At 33.1% G+C, this 17,400-nt stretch overlaps 1 long non-coding RNA gene across 1 annotated transcript; it reads left to right on the top strand.

The window, feature by feature from the left end:
• Window positions 1-11,257: 11,257 nt before the first annotated feature.
• On the top strand, window positions 11,258-13,467 carry LOC127115868 (uncharacterized). The gene is made up of 2 exons (XR_007800905.1): window positions 11,258-11,688; window positions 13,093-13,467. It is a non-coding gene; the product is annotated as an uncharacterized LOC127115868 (long non-coding RNA).
• The last annotated feature ends 3,933 nt before the right edge of the window (window positions 13,468-17,400 follow it).

Below are 17,400 nucleotides of genomic sequence, written 5' to 3'. Positions count from 1 at the left end.
GGAACCGAAGTCAGTTATCTCACTACTTTCTAATGGCTAGGATGAGTCAATTAGGGTTCTAAAGGTCTGGTTAATGCTTTGATGACACCACGCGAATGCCAAATTTTTCCTCAAGTAAACATGAGGAACATCGGGACATCCAAAGTGTCACATTAACTGTAGCCATCATTTTAACCATTCCAGTATACGCCGGATAGTCGCGATGATCTATTGCTACTTACCTAAGGTACACTAGATCCGGGTGTAGGATCTTTCACTCGAAAATACCCTTAAAAGAAGGAACAATTGAAAACATAAATGATTTTTTAAGGTGACCTCTCATTGTAGTCCCCAGCAGAGTCGCCAGTTCTGTCATACGGTGAACTGGACTTTTTTGTGGTTTTAATCGCAATGTCGCGGTTAGCAAGAGTCGCCACCGACTTTTCTTTTATCCCATAAGGAAAGGTGGAAAAGAACAGGAAAGACCTTAATTTAGATTCTTAGGTTCGGGAGGTACGTTATACAAAGGGAAGGTGTTAGCACCCTCTGTATCCATAGTTATCCATGGGCTCTTAATTGCTCAATCATTTATGTTTTGCTAGTTTAAAAAAAGGTGGTTGAGAAATGTGTAGGAAATGTCTTGAAAAGGAGAATTTAACTTTGTAATGATTCTTGCATGAATGTATACAAAGTGGTTATCTCATTTGGATTTGAAAGTTATTTAGAAAAATATAACTTAGCAATGATCCTGGTACGAATGTATGCTAAGTGGTGATTTTCCACAAAAGGATGTTTGAAATGTGTAAGGTGGGAAAAATATTTTAGGGTATGAATGAGCAATTAAGGGTTATACCTGTCCGAGGTCTTTACTGTATTTCCTATCCTTGTGAGGGTAAAACTGTCCTTACTATTGAGAAGTAAGTAGTTTTATCCTTGGGATGTAAAAGGGTTATCGTAGGGTCATTGATTGGTCATTGAAGACAACAGTTATGAGGATACCTTAGCATTCGAAGGGACTATCATCATTTAACCGTAGGCTACACCGAAGGGTCATCGAGGGACAAAATCGTATTTTCGAAGGCAACATCCGAGGGACCATGATGATTTAACCGAAGGGTCTTTGCTAAGGGTATCCCCATATTCGCGGGACATGACCGTATTACGTAATCGGGGGGTAACAAAGAGAGGTCCGATACCATTTATTTAAAGTCCATATTTTAACGTTCATTAGGTAATTATGATGAATCTCCACATTAAAATCAACACATTAAAATCAATACATTAAAAATTAATACATTAAAATTAATTAGGCAATCAATATGAATCTTCACATTAAAGTGAAGTAATTTAGAATCCATCTCCACGAAGGTCTCCCACACATAAAGTGGAGTACCTAGCCGGCCGCTTCATTGAGGATATGGAAGCCTTTACACCATTCAACACACGGGTTAGAGCATTGAGATAAAGTATGATTTGACAATTGCACCATAAGATAAACATAACAGTTATGAGTTCAGGCCAAGTGATGCAAAAATCGTAATTAGATAAGCCTAAGATAGAACAACAAAGAGACAAAGCAGCCACTGTCCCGTTCGCCTCTGCTTCGCCTAGCGAAGGCCCAGCGAATGCTCGCTGCAGGCTCGCTTAGCGACGTGCTAGCGAGCGGCCACGGGTTTGGAGTTTGACAGCAGCATGACTTCCGAAAACTTGTATTTTCATGGCATTGGATTACAGGCATAGCATAGACAATTATACAGGATGTTCATACTTAGATTCACATGTGAAATCAAATTATATATCAAAACTTTAATCGTAATGCATCATGTATGTAAAGGATATCGATTGGAAACGTAAAACAGTGGTGATACGCAAACCTGTGTGCAATTGCGATATTGAAAGGGACTGATTGCTTGGAGGCGGCGGTAGTTTCGGCGCGGAGGGGCTGCCTTCAGGTTAGCAGGGTTTTTGCACCAGGGTTTCCGTCCTTCGTCTTGGTGTCCGTCCGTCTGTTTGTATCCCCCCTTTTTCCTCCCCTTTCGTGACTGAAGGCTTGGCTATTTATAGTGCTCTTGTTATGACCTAATGGGCTTAAAATGAGGTCCAAAACTTCAGATTTTCACAAGCTTCGCTAGGCGAAGGAATTGCTCGCCTAGCGAGCAAGCTATTCTGGGCTTTTTTCTGGATCTGATGCTTCGCTGGGCGAGTGTCATGATGAAGTGTTCGCTAGGCGAAGGAATTGCTCGCCTAGCGAGCAAGCTATTTTGGGCCGTCTTTGGATTGGGCCTGTTGTGAGCTGGGCTTTTGTTCATTTGATATCAGTGCCTTGCAGAACAAGTCAGAGGAAAGCTTTGTAATATCGACGGGCAAATTTTGGGGTATGACAGTGTGGTTTCACCAAACTAGGTTACCAATATCTTGTGTTATCTTACTTCCTTATGTATTGTTTTATAGTTGTCATATTACTATCATTATGGTTTAAGAAGTTAAAAAAGTTGTCTCAATATCTGGTCTAACATTTGTCCCTTGAGGAACGTAATTTCACTATTCATTTGTTTTTGCCAAAATTAAAAGATAAGAAATTTTGCATAAAAATAAGAAAAATCCAACAATTTTAGTTCACCCCTATCTTAGATTGCTTCTCATACTCACAATTTGTATAACTTTCACAGGGAGAGATGTAATCGTTGGGGGAACAACATCCAGCACCTCTGGATCAATCACTTTAGTGTAGGATGAAGCATCGCTTATTTTATCCCCATTGGATAAGTCCATAAAACTCATGTTTGGGTTATCTAGGTTGACCATGGTTGAAGAAATAATAACAACAACAATAATGCAATGAATAAAGAGAGAAATATTACCTCAAACAAATTGCAAAGGTAGAAGTTAATAAGACAACATTAAACCACCTAAAATCTTAAAAACAATAAAATGAAAAGTAGAGGAAGAAGAAAAAGATGAACATATCAAACACTACTCCTTGAATCCAAGAAAGAGTAGAGGACTAAACCAACGGTTTATTCCCTGATTATCGGGTCTGGTGTTGTCAAATGGAAGCCATGGTGTTGTGATGGAGCCTTTGTATGGCTGATATTTAGCAATCCACTAATCACCATGGACAATATTGATCGGGTCAGTATGGGATTTCTCACAATAATAGTGTTAGTGTTTTCTACTTCCTAATCTTCAATTGCAGTCTGAATCAAGGGCAAGCTCAAGTGTTTCCTTGTTGAAAGGATAGCCTCTTGCTTGACAATGAACCTGTAAAGCATAATATATCAAGAAACTATTGATTTGTTTGTAGTAATAACTAAAATAGTAAAGGTTTTTTTTTGCGTGAAAGGTATACTTTTGCAAGAGTAATTTTTTTTATTGTGGTTGGTTTTGAAGTTGAATTTCATGATGGATGATCATATGAAGACTACTCATATGAGATCTCAGACATGCCTTTATTGTTTGACGATTATGACTTCTCTGGTGGGAGTGAATTTTCTAAATTAGATTTTGATGATAACCATTCTAGCTTTTTACAACTGCTCTGGTATCTACTATGATCGGAGGTATAAAACAAGTCAAGACAATTTAGCCTTTATCGGTGAATCACCACTATCGTGAGTCCAAAACCATTTCTACCATGATTTCAAGCTAAATGTAGCTTTTAGTGTTTAGTGTAGACCATTTCTACCGTGATTTCAAGAAGCTAAATGTAGCTTTTAGTGTTTAGTTTAACGTGATTTACTTTATCTCTAAACTCATACTTAGTTGATGGTTAATGAATAGAAAAAGGCCAAAGAATTCATTAATCATGAACCAAATACAATTATATATATATATATATATATATATATATATATATATATATATATATATATATATATATATATATATATATATATATATAGGATCAGGATCAAATGACATCAATGTGTCAAATTTAGTAACATGACACATTCGATAACTCTTCACCTTATGTTCGTATAACAAAATTCACGGTTGGATTAAAATTTATTATCATATAGATCACGTCTATAAAATTTCACATCAATTAAAAATCATCTGATATGTTAAAGAGAATGATAAAAATTAATGGTTTTCGTTTCGTAAAGTTTTTGTAAGACGTTTGTTTTTATGATTTTTTTTAAAAGACAAATATTGGATTAACCAAAAATAATAGGTACAAGGCGATTGCAAAAGGGATCCAGCCCGCAACAGATCGACACAACATAAAAACCTTAAAATTAAAGATAAACTATCCCAAGAGTAACATAACTATATGTGTTCTTATATTAGGTCTAACCCAATTTTTATAAGTAATACTATCTATAACTCTTTTTTTTATACTCATACGCACCGTGTTATTCACACAAACTTTTTCATTTCTGTACTTTCAAAATTCATATATGGTTTCTGCTAGGGCTGCCTTAAGGAGCCTAGATTTCCAATTCTTATCTTTGTTGGCAGTCAATACTCAATCAACTTCATTCTTCCAGCCCCTTGGAGTATGGTCGAATCCAATCCAAGTAGTAACATGATTCCAAATAAGCTGCATGGTAGAGCAAGTGAAAATATGTGTTCCTGGCTTTCAATCTGATTACAAAAGACACAATTAGCATCTTTAATCATGCCAAGCTTTATGAGCCTCTCCTTGGTTGCCAACCTCTCATGGCACGCCAACCACATCATGAACAAAGCTCTTGGTCTAGGTAGATTATTATAGAATAATTTCCTCCATAAAACCTTGTTTCTACCACCCTTCAACTCCTCATAGATCTTCAAGGTATTAAACTTGTTGCTACGAAGGAAGTCCCCTCAAGCTTGCATGTTATACATCTCACTTCTCAAGTTAAGAACAGTCCTAAGAATCCAAGAGCATTATTATGTAACCGACACAGTGTGTATAGTATGCTTCTTTACATAGTAAGTTTGGATCCATCTGATCCACAAAGTATCAGCTTTGTCATGTATGTTCCAAAGCAACTTGGACAAACATGTTTTGTTCCACTCTATTAGGGACATGATGTTAAGGCCACAAAAAGTCTTGGAGTCACATAAAATTTTCCAAGCCATAGGGGATTTACGAGAAATCTTCGTTTTTCCAGTCCAAAGGAAAGAATGACAAACAACTTTAACCTTCTTAATGACCTTCTTCGGTAAAGGGATGCATTGGAGCCATAGTTTGTGATAGCAGATAACACATTTCTAATAAGTTGGATTCGACCTGTATAACTTAAGAGGGCATTGCTCCAATGTTTAACCATGTTAACTAGTTTTTCCATAAGCTATAGACAATTATGAGTTGAAAGCTTCTTGGTGGTTATGGGAATGCTCAGGCATTTGAAGGGGAGTTTACCTTTTGCATAAGAGGTAATATGTCGAATATCACTCTTGGTATGGTCAGTAACACCACCATGAAAGGCTTTACATTTTTTAGGGTTAACAACAAACCCGTGGCCTTCGAGAAATCATGGAATTTCTCCATCATCGGCTCTACGGATTTTGCATCCCCTCTAGAGAACAGGAGTAAGTCATCTGCAAAACTGAGGTTAATGATTTTGAGCTTCTCACAACACAACTTGGTTTTTACTGACAATGTGAGGAAGGACTTTTCCAAATCTAAAATCCATGATCTTAGCTATGACCTTATAGATGGCGAAGCAGCAAAAAATGGACATATAATCTTTAATAGCTCTAGTAGTAGGGTTCTTAGGGATGCAAGTTACAAGGATTCCATTGACAGCCTTGTGCATAATGCCTTTCTCAATTAATGATAAATATTTGACACATATTTTTTATTTATCATGAACAAATGTGTCCCTTATTTTTTTAAATTAATTTGTGGAAATATTTATCTGTGATTTTTATATGTATCAATGATCAATATTTTGTCTTTTTTTTTATAATGATCGATTATAATTATTTGTCCCGTATTTTTTATAATGATCGATTAGAATAGTTATCTCATATTTTTTAATATTAATCAATAAAAAATGTTTGCTATGATTTTTATTTTAAATAATCAAACACATTTGAGTAATGTTTTTTTTTGTGTGTAAACTGACTATGTGCAATACTCTATTTTTTTTAAAATTCATTGATAGTCGAAGATATAGAAAAATATTTGAAATGTCCATAAAGATGAGTTAGACATCAAAATTTAAAAAGTGATGTAAAAATTAAACATTTGCAAGCAAGTAAAAATATGGTGATCTAATTTCAAACTCGAGATTCTATGTAAAATGCCCTTACAATTTTTTTTAGGTTATATTTTGGAAATGTTAATTTTTTAATTTTAAGTAATTTGTTAGTCACAAATGTTTATCTATAACAATATATAAATAGAAAATTTGGTTTTCGTGTAGCCTATTTTTCTATCAATTTTACTCTTAGATAACTTATATAATAACTTCTAATAATTTCTATTGAAACCACTATTATCATCTTTCACATAACTTCCTACTATTAACTTTTTATATAACTTTTAATTAAAATTAACATTAAATAAAACAATATCGTATATATTTTCACGTATATTTATTAAAAATGTGTCCGTCTGGACGCTAGTATTTATTAAACTTAATATATTATCACTATTATTGTAATTTTGAATATATGAAATAAAATTTTAATTTAATTTAATTAATTATTAATTAATATTTGTCCCATTTGTATGTGTTAACGACTTTTTAATGACTATTTTTTTAAAATAATGCAAAATCCATGAAATGACATGAAAAAAGAAGACTTAGTTGAAAAACAATAACTTATCACTTTTAAAATAAATAAAATAAAAGATACTTGACAAAAAGTTAAAGAGTATTGTGTGAGTAATTTTAATATTATAAAAATATATAGTATAGGTCAACATTTTAATATATACGTACTTATGTTTTTAAGAAAAATACAAATGTATTCTTGAAAAAGAATAAGTGTCCTAAAATTAAAAGAAGTATATAAGGGTAGTGTAGTATTTTTGGTAGTAATTTGTTGCCTAAAGTTTATATAGAGATGTTTAATTATTTGTCGCCTCTTGAATATATATAACACAACTATTTTTAGTGTCGGAATTCAAGTGTGATTAACTATAAATGAAAGAAATATTTTATTTTATAAGAGAAATGACATATATTTGTAATGCTTTAAGATTTTAGATGATATGTGATATCAAAGTCTTTTAAATTTTGAACGTTCAACTTATTGATATTATTGACGCTTCTTTCCCCATATTTTTAATAAGTGATATCCGAATCATGATTAGATTTAATGGATGAGCGAAAGCTCTTTGATGACACCTATATACTACTATACTAGTGCATCTTTCCTTGGCTCAAATCGACATGTTTTTTTTTGGCAAAAAAATATATTAGATAATTGATAAGCCAAAATTTATAAGTGATGGTTTACAAATTAGATAAAATTGATTATTAATTTAATTTTTGTGTAAAATATCTTTTTCAAAAATATATTTAATTAATAGACCTAATGAGAGAAAGTTAATAAAAATAAGTTAGAAGTTCAGAAGAAAATAATAATTTTTAAATAAACATTTTATTAAAAATATAAACTATTAAATCATAACCAAAATATTTTGTTTTTTATTTACAAAAACAATAAAAGTTTGATTGTAACATATATAAAAGTTCGATTGTACCTTATATCAACAAAGAAATCAATAAAAGAGATATAAGGTTTAAAACTTATATCTAATCCAAACTATGATTCAATTCTAAAGGTTCATTTTCAACCGTTAAAATTTTGTTTTTTAACAAATTCAATTAAACTGATTTAGTAAGTAAATCGGTGAATTTGGTCTTTTTAATATTTATTGACACATTAATGACCTTTTTTTTAATTATAATATTTAAAATAATATTTCTTATTTTGAAAAGAAAAACTATCAAAAGTTTAAAATTGACCCAAAGAAGAATTATAAAAAAATTATTATTACATGATAACATTTTCAATATCACTTAAAATTAATTTAGTCATTAAGATACTTTAAACTACAAAGTAAATAACATTCAAAATTTTATATTATATGTTCATGTGTTGGTGTGAGTAAATTGTGCCACCATATAGAATGTCCATGTATTATTGTGAGTAAATTGTACCACCATATAGAATGTCCATGTATTATCATCGTGAGTATACAATTTCACCATTAAGTTATAAAAGTGATGATAACGTGACAACATTACAAACCCCATTTTTATAATGAACCAGCCATATAGTAATAAACATAAATAAAACAAATATTAGTTGGGTTTGGTTTTCGACGAGTTCAAAATAATCATTTGATTCTGATCAAAATAATCATATACAATCTAAATCAAACAATCAGATCAACCCGACATCCGACCCAACCGTTTGCATAAAAAATAATAGGTTTGTCACTTTCAAATTGATAATTCAACTTTGTCCACCCCTATTATGTAGTATTCTATTATTCCTAATTTTCATTCATGCTAAATCGTGTCATACTTTAAGCAACACAACCTCAACTTTATCAGCACAATTCTTTTCTCTCTCTAAGATGGATGAGCGGTGGGTAGCACATAAATATGGTAAAATATTCTTTCCTTGGTTATAACTCGTTCAATAAAATTCCTCAGGAAGATATATTTTGCATTGCGTAGAGGAGGGTCATGGTTTTTTATTGTCTAGTGATTTCTTTTCAGCTAAGAGGTTTGCATTGTATATTTCAAGGGCTCCATTATTTTCCTAATGGTGGGATACACTCAATTGTTATTTGGTTCTATTTGGAGGTGTCTGGTATCCAAGATTGTTATGAAAGGAGTCGGCAAAGATAAGACCTAAGATATCAATCACTTCCAGTTTAGGATTAAGGTATTAGGTGTTGCATAGACAAATTCTCACAATGCTAACAGGGTGTTGAACAAGCAAAATGGAAATGGTTCTTTGATTATGCTCATGGTAGACATCTCAAATACTTTCAACATGGTAGACCGATCAACTCTTTTGCGTGATATGAAAGTGAGATGTTGTTAGCTAAGAAATTCTAAAAGTGGAAATTCAACGAGGAAGCCAACTGGAATTTCTCCAAGCATAAGGTAAGATCAAGATGCCTTTCGACCAAAGACTTGAAAAGAAGGAACAACAACATTTCGACATCGAGGAGTCTGGTTTGGAACTATTGCGTCACGAAAAACACCTGAGTGCATCACACGCTCGAAGATACAACAGAGTCGCCACCAAACTTTATTTATTCTCGAAGAAAAGGGAAAATATCTATAAAACCTAAGGGAAAGAGAAAAAAAGATAAGGAAGTCAGTTATGCAAGGGAGAGGTATTATCATCCCTCACATACGTTATACTCAACGAAAACCATTTTGATTGTTCTTTGCGCGAATAGGTGTTATTATCTAAAAGTTATTTGTGAATGATTACAGGGGAAAAATAAGTTTATTAATTAGTGTGCTCTCCAAGGATTTGAACCATCGTACCTACGTATTCTCATAGTGAAATCAGAAAATCAGAGCTATGTAGTTCGTAGCAGAAAATATGAATGTGTTAGTTGCTTTTAGGGAACAATTATAATTGTATCCTAGAAGTGTGTAGACGTTAGCTGATTTTGATCCTTGTTCGGATGCTCTAAGCTTTTAGTCTGACTACTAAGGAACAAATTATAACTGTTCTTTTATGAAAATAAAAAGAATTATTTTGAAAAAATGTTTGTGTGATGAAAGAAAAGAAAGAGTTGATTGAATTGAATTAAAAGAGTTGAAGTTGCTTGAATTAGGAAAGTGTTTTTTGAATTGCAAAAGAAGAGTAGTGAAATGAGGAAAGTGTTATGTGTTTGAACCAAATGTTGTGTTGTTTGTATCCATAGGCGGGTGTATCTGAACCAGGAATGCAGTGTCTAAACTAAGAATGATGTATTTTAACCGATAAATGGTGATTAACCACGCATGGGGTATGTTAACCAAGAGTGGTGATTAACCCAGAAATGAAAGTGTGGTATTTTAACCGATAGACAGTGATTAACCAATGCAAAAAGGGTATATTAGCCAAGAAGTGGTGATTAACCCAAAGAATGAGAATATGGTATTTTAACCGATAGACGATGATTAACCAATACATAAAGTTTCCTGAGCATGGAGCTCATATGGAAATGCATGAAGAAGGAGGGTGTTTTAACCATAAGAGGTGATTAACCCAAAGAAAGGGGTCTGGTTCAGAGATGAGTATTTTAACCATGAGGTGATCAACCCAAAAAAGTGTATGGATGTCAAAGAGAATATGTGTTTGGTCCAAAGAGGAAAGTATAGGAGACAAGTGTAATAGACGTTGATTATTGCAGCGTTGTCTGTGGGGAGAAAGACTTGACAATTAATCGATTTGAATTACACTAAAATCTATGAATGAAGGTGAATACTTTGAACAACTGGATCATGTGTCATGTATCTAAAAATATCCATAATGAGGATTGCAATACTGCTTCACATTCCTTATCCACTACTTAAGGCTCGTGGCACGCAATTCGCTTCATAACTGACAAGTGTTGAAGATAAATATTTTTATTGTGCTTGAATGTTGAAGCAATGATCCAGTCTCGATGTCCAGAGTTTTTACATCTTTGAGTATGAAACTTGACTTGGCTTGAGATCCAGTGCAACACCGACGCAGAGTTCTAATTTCATTAAGTGATCAAGAGACTTATGGTCATTTGATTGAACAGGGGAAGCATACAAATTATGCACTAGTGATACAAGCACATGGCTTTTTAAATTGAGCATAAATTCTAATTTTGAAAAATTAACGAATTAACTCTAAGACTAAAACTACATAATTTATATCATCTATTGTGTATTACTATTATTATTATTTAAGAATCTTTAATTAAGAATATGGATTATGGGATTAAAATCAATTAAATCTAACTAAACTCTAAATATTACCATTAATTCTCTAAGTGTTTTCCTATCAAAATGAAATGTGAAAAATGTATTTAAAAAGTATAAAATGTGTATTAACTAAATGTAATAAGTGGATTAAAAACTAAAAGAGTATTAAAAATAACAAAGAAACACAAAATTAAAAAAAGAGGAAAAGAAAATTAGAGGCAGGGGTGCAGTGTTTAAACAGTAGTGTGTAACAAGTAGGATTGAGCTTATATCAGAAAGCCCAATGAACCTTGTAATTCAGAGGAGGGGTGTAGGGTTGTTCTAGGGTGTAGCCAGCAAGTTCAATGGGGCAAAGTGGCCTTGGGCCTAAAACATGAAGCCATGAGAGAGGGTAGAAATCATAAAGCTCATTTCATACTTCATTATACATTCATGCTCACATGTCTATTATATAGTCCTCACCTGAGACCAATACCTCACTGTGCCGGAAATTGCCTTTGGTGGTGGCGGAGGTCCAAATGCCTCCATACATATATCTATTTGTTTATCTTGACACCCTCTCTCACAATCTAACAACGATTTCCTCTAATTCCTACACAAGGTTCTGAATCGAGCCAACAAATCTATAAACCTAAGAGACAAAATCCAAAATTAAATGATGCTGAGGAGTTGAACGGAGCTCAACACCTAGGGGTTTGACTCCCTTATGAAGAGGCTACATGGAAGCAACGAGTTTAAGAAAGAAAATAAATTGCAAAGGATTAATTAACCTACAAGAGTGACTTGGTGATGTTGCAAGCGAAGGTGACGCAAATGATTCAAGAAAATATAGAAGATCTTCAATCCAGTAAGCACTTCGACTCTCAAAATCTTTTAGGTTTCTGATTTCTTCTTTATCTTCTTCTACCCTTAGTTTGTAGGAGCTTTTGCAAAGGCTTTGTGTTGTCCTTGTTGTTCTGAACACGTAAGAGTGAGTGTGGATATGTTAAAGAGGAGAGAGAACTCATAGAGAATTGAGAATTCAGAGAGAATGATTTTCAGTGGTTTTTTGTGAAAGGAATCATTTTTTTTCAATTGAAGAGTGATTTGGGAATATATACAGGATAATCCCTAACTTATTCGGGCAGGCTTCGGAAATGGTAGTTGAAGGTTTGGGCATCGTTTATGTTAATGATTCACATGAATGAAGTTGTTAGGACTATTAAATATGTTAATTCTATATTAGGTTTCTGCTACAATTAGTTGGAGCTTAAATTGGAGTCAGTTCAGTTGGTGAAGTAGAACTCAATGGATGAAAAGGGTCTGTTAGGAGTTAGTGTTTGAGATGTTAGAAAAAATTTATGATATGTTGATGTGAGTGGGTTACTTAGGCGCTAGCACTGTCAGTATGGTAATTAGATTGTTGGAAGGTTAGTTTGATAGATTGAATGGTTAGAAGAAAGTTAGGATGTGTTGATTTGGTGAATGGAAATGTAAATTGCAGGTTATATGCCTTTTGAGTTGAATGTTATGGAGTTGCAATGCAAACTAGATTGCTTGAATCATAGTAGCAGAGCACCTACATAACCGGTTAGCCCCTTTGGTTAACCGGTTACCAACACGACACCTAGCCCCTTTTCCACCTTTGAATGCAGCAACCTTTGTATGTGTATGTGTTTGTGCAGTTTGAACATGATGCAGACTGTTAGTATTATTAGCTTGGAAAGTTTGAATGATGATATTAGTAATGATGTGAAAACTTGTAGTTAAGGTGAACTTGAAGTGTTGACAGTTAGTGTTAGGGAATTGAATGAGTTAGCTATTGATTTTTGCAGTTGGTCTCTATGGATGCATTGTCATGGTCATTTAGTGAACTTGTTAAATCCTTGGAATGTGGTAGTAAAGATTCTGTTAGTGAGATGAAACGAAAAAGGATTAATGAAATAGACAATTGAAAACTGAGCTAGTATGAACCTAGTTAAGTGGATTAGATCAAGGTTAATGAGTTTTCCCTGTTAGAAAATTAGGATTAATGAGTAACATCTTATGTTAGTAGGTAAATTGGATTGGTGTGGAACTGACTATTTAAAATTGAACTATTGATGTTAATGTTAGGTTGGGGAAAACAGTTAGGAAATTGATGCAAGATGAATGGTGTAATGTTTTCTATTGCACATGAATTAGCTGTCATTTTGATGTTTGAATCAATGTAGACTTGTCATGATATGCCTGGGTTTGTTGAGTTTGAATCATGACTTACTTGATTGTGCAGGTGTATGTCTATTGCCAAAATATTGAGCTTATAATGTCATGGTCTTGTGTTCCCTTTGCAAGTTTTCTATAAGTTTGGGCATGTCACTTTCAAAATGTACAAAGCATGGAAACTAAGATATGGATCATGGTTGGAGACTTGGAAGCTTGAAAGTTCAATCATGGAAGATCCAAATGGAATTTTAGAATAGGATCAGATCAATTGACTTTGGTCAACTGTTTGACCAAAATGTCAATAGTTGACCAAAAATCAATTGTAGGTCAAAGATGCAATCTTGTATGTAATCTTGTAGTTAGATTTTTGTAATATGGTTTGAATGTTTTTGTAATGAGAAAATGACTTCTTTTTGAAATGAACTGCTTGTGTTCTAAGAAAGAGATTTTCCTCCCAAAGAATGAATTTGAATTAGGATTTGAATGAACCTTGAATTTGATTTTTTTTGTCTTCAATCCAAGTTGCAAATCGTTGAATTAGATGAACCACCAAACAAACTAGCCATGTAGGATTTCCATAGAGAATGTTCAACCTTGAAGCATGTCTTCCAGATCCATTATCCATGAAGTAATCAACATACCCAAAGCACATTCCAAAGATTAGGGTTCCGACAAGACCTAGCCCAAAAGCCAAACCGCATGTGTCAAATGTATCATCAAGTTTCCATAAGTTTGATCCACAGAGAAACCTTAGCTCAATGGTACGCATAAATAATAAGGACCTTTGAATCAATGATGCTTGTTTTAAAAATGCAATTGTAAATGATGGATGATTGGGGCATGTGAATATGCAGGTGAAATGATTCATGAGCCATATAAAAATGAAAAAAGGTAGGACAAATTTTGGGGTATGATAGAGACTTAGTAAAATTTTAAGAAGTTTAGTTACGCATAAAGTTCGATAGGTTGAAAGGGTTCAACTGGAGGCAGATTCAAATTTCAAACTGAAGTAACTACTTTTTGGTCTTATCCAAATTTTCAAGGATGCATTGAGATCAATCGAAGGCCAATCACGCATGCATAGATGACGTGTCAGACAGAAAGACACTTAAACATTGGGAGACCAATAGTTCATAGCATTGTAAATATGAGTTCTAGTAGTAGGATCAATGGTGGCAAAAAACATTGTAAACTTCGATATACACTCAAAGTACCCGCAAACAAGAGAGAAACGAGTTTCCTTGAAGAAAATGTACTTGCCTACCACTTTTATTCTTATGCAAATAATTTTTTTTAAAGTTGCTATTTACTTATTTTCTTTACTATCAAAGACTAGTTTTGACTTTGTCGAAGTCAGTTGGTTTGTTTCCTCATAAAACATAATTATTTTACTAAGACATCCAACATTCATTGCAAGCAATCCGATAACATTGAATGCATACTATTTTTTCTATAAAATTAGCACAAACTTGCCTTAGGATTTACTAGTCTGGTACTTCAAGCAATTTAACCTAAAACTAAGTGATTGTTTACTAAAAATACCGGTAAAAAATTGGCACACCTAGTAGGACATGTTTGTGCAAGTTTCTGAGTTTATTTTGAAAAGTGTTCACATTCTTATTTTGTTGGGATTTTCTCAGGTATTTAATAATGGTTTTATGAAGATAAGATTCTCAAATGATTGTTTTGATGAAGACAAACTACAAGAATGTTCTTATGTCAAAAAGAATGGATCAAGATTTATATTAAAAGCTAGTGCAATAAAGTCCAATTTTCAAGTGTTAAAGATCAAGTCTTGGATGCTCTTAAGGATTGATCATGACATTATAAGATACAAGTGTACATTCTCTCTATGTTGAATATAAGTGCTCAAAAATTCATGCACAATCGTGGCATATTGCATTACAAATATTTGTTGCATTAAATTGGCCAAACTACATTTTTCTAAAGTTTTTATTCTGCATATAGCACTGGTAACCAATTACCACAATTCATGTAATCGGTTACCACAATATAAGATTAACTTCATTGGACTTTTTCAAATGATGTAACTGATTACCTAAAAACCTATAATCGATTACATGTGCGTGTTTTTAAAAAATTTTAAAGTACCACTTCAGGTGTAATCGGTTACACCATTTATGATAACCGATTACCACTGAAGCAGTGGCAACGATTCAGTTAATTTTTGATGCAAACGAAATTTTAAAATGTGTTTTGAACCATGACATATATTCATGCATTTGTACACATTCATAGATGTGTTAAGGCACTATATAAACCACACTTTTCATATTTTGAAATACACCTTTTTCATCTATAATTCAAAACATATTTTCTCTCATATTCAAAACCAAGTGTTCTTGACAAATTTTTGTTGAAACTTCTGCACTTAATTTTTATTGCAATTTCATATAGTTTCAACCATATACATCATTGAGCAATTGTGTTACATATTGATAATTGTTTACTTGAGGGATAAGATCAATCCAAATGATTGATACATTGTATACAACTTCAAAAACTCTTGTAAAAATTCAGAATATTGTTGAATTCCTTGCTATCCAGGATTGTTAGAAGCAAGAAAGTGATTAAGGAAGCTTTGTGTAAATCATAAGGGGATTATCCTTATTAATTTGTTTAGGATCTTGTGTATAGAGGCTAGGATAGCTTGTACAAAATTCAAACAAGATAGTAATATCTCTTACAGCATAAGGGGACTAGAGTACTCTCGAATTGTGAGGGGAACCAAAATATATCATTGTGTCTTTTATTTTCCCACACTTTACCGCTTTCATCACTTAGCATTCAACTAGAAAAATAATCACATCTAAGTCTAAAACCGGAAATTTTTTAAAGTACCTAGTTCACCCCCTCTTAAATGAATAACATACTTACAATTGATATCAGGCCAAGTTATAGGTAACTTGTTCATAGAGATCCATAATGGCTTCCGCAAGCGTGAATTCGGTTTTTAAAGATGGTGACAACAACAACAAACCACCACTATTTTCTGGTGAATATTTCGACTTCTGGAAAATACGCATGAAGGCACATTTAGAAGTTCAAGGAGAAGAAATTTGGGATGATGTTGAAAATGGTCCATTTGTTCCCATGAGTGTTGTCAACAATGTAGGGATAGTAAAGATTAAGAGTTCATGGGATGATGACGATGAGAAAAAAATTCTTTATAATAAAAATGCAATCAATATACTTCAGAGTGCTCTCAGTATGGATGAATTTTTCCGTGTTTCTCAATGTGAAACCGCAAAGGAAATTTGGGATACTTTAGTTGAAACACATGAAGGAACCGTTGAAGTAAAAAGGTCTAGACTAAATACCTTAAGTCAAGAGTACTAGATGTTCAAAATGAAGCCTGGAGAATCCATCGTCGCATTGAAAAAGAGATTGGTACACTTGACAAATCACTTGATTGCTCTTGGTAAGAATTTTACTAATGATGATCTTAAACTTAAAGTGCTTAGGTTTTTAACCAGGGAATGACAACCAAAAGTGACGACAATATCGGAAAAGAAAAGTCTTTCTACCATGATATTCACATCCTTGTTTGGATAACTTCAAGAACATGAACTTGAACTTGAGACACTTGAAAAACATGAGAATCAAGAGAAGAAATCTAAAGGAATTGCTTTTAAAGTTGTCTCAAAATAAGAAAAAGAAGATGAGACTCCGGAAGAAGATGAAAACTTCACGCTCCTTGTAAAAAGGCTTGGTAAGTTTTTTTTAGAATAATGAACAATCCTTGGTAAGTTTTTTAGGAAAAATGATGTTTATACTTCAACACCAAATGCCACTTGTTATGAATGTAGAAAGCAAGGACACATAAAGACAGATCATCTAAAACTCACCAAGAAGAATGGCTTCAAAAGTAGAAAGGACTCAAAATATAAACGATCCTATATTGTGTGGGAAGATAATGAAGTAAGTTCATCATCTGACTCGGAAATGGGCGAATGTGCAAACCTTGTCTTGATGGCTTCACATCATTTCGATAATGAAGATGAAGATGTTAGTAATGAATTTTTCATTTATGATAATGATGCACAAGGTGCCGTAGATGAACTTCTATATGAATGCAAAATTCTGTATAAAACGATGTCTAATCAAAAGAAACAAATTTTATCTCTTGAAGAAAAGATTGATACCATGAAAAAAGATTTTGAAGTTGAAAAACAAAACTTTGTTAATGAACAAAAATAGAATTGTGTATACAAAAAATGTGAATCTCTCTCTTTCCAAATTGCCCAATTAAAAAAAGTCATTGAAAGATATGAAAAAGGACAATTTGGATTGGATGGTGTCCTTAGTCAACAAAGATATGCAAATGATAAAAGTGGACTTGGGTATTCTAAAT

The sequence above is a fragment of the Lathyrus oleraceus genome, chromosome 1 (genome assembly GCF_024323335.1).
Source record: "Lathyrus oleraceus cultivar Zhongwan6 chromosome 1, CAAS_Psat_ZW6_1.0, whole genome shotgun sequence".
Classification (NCBI taxonomy): domain Eukaryota; kingdom Viridiplantae; phylum Streptophyta; class Magnoliopsida; order Fabales; family Fabaceae; genus Lathyrus; species Lathyrus oleraceus.
Note: the sequence above shows the minus strand (reverse complement) of the source record. Positions and strands in the feature narration are given on the sequence as shown.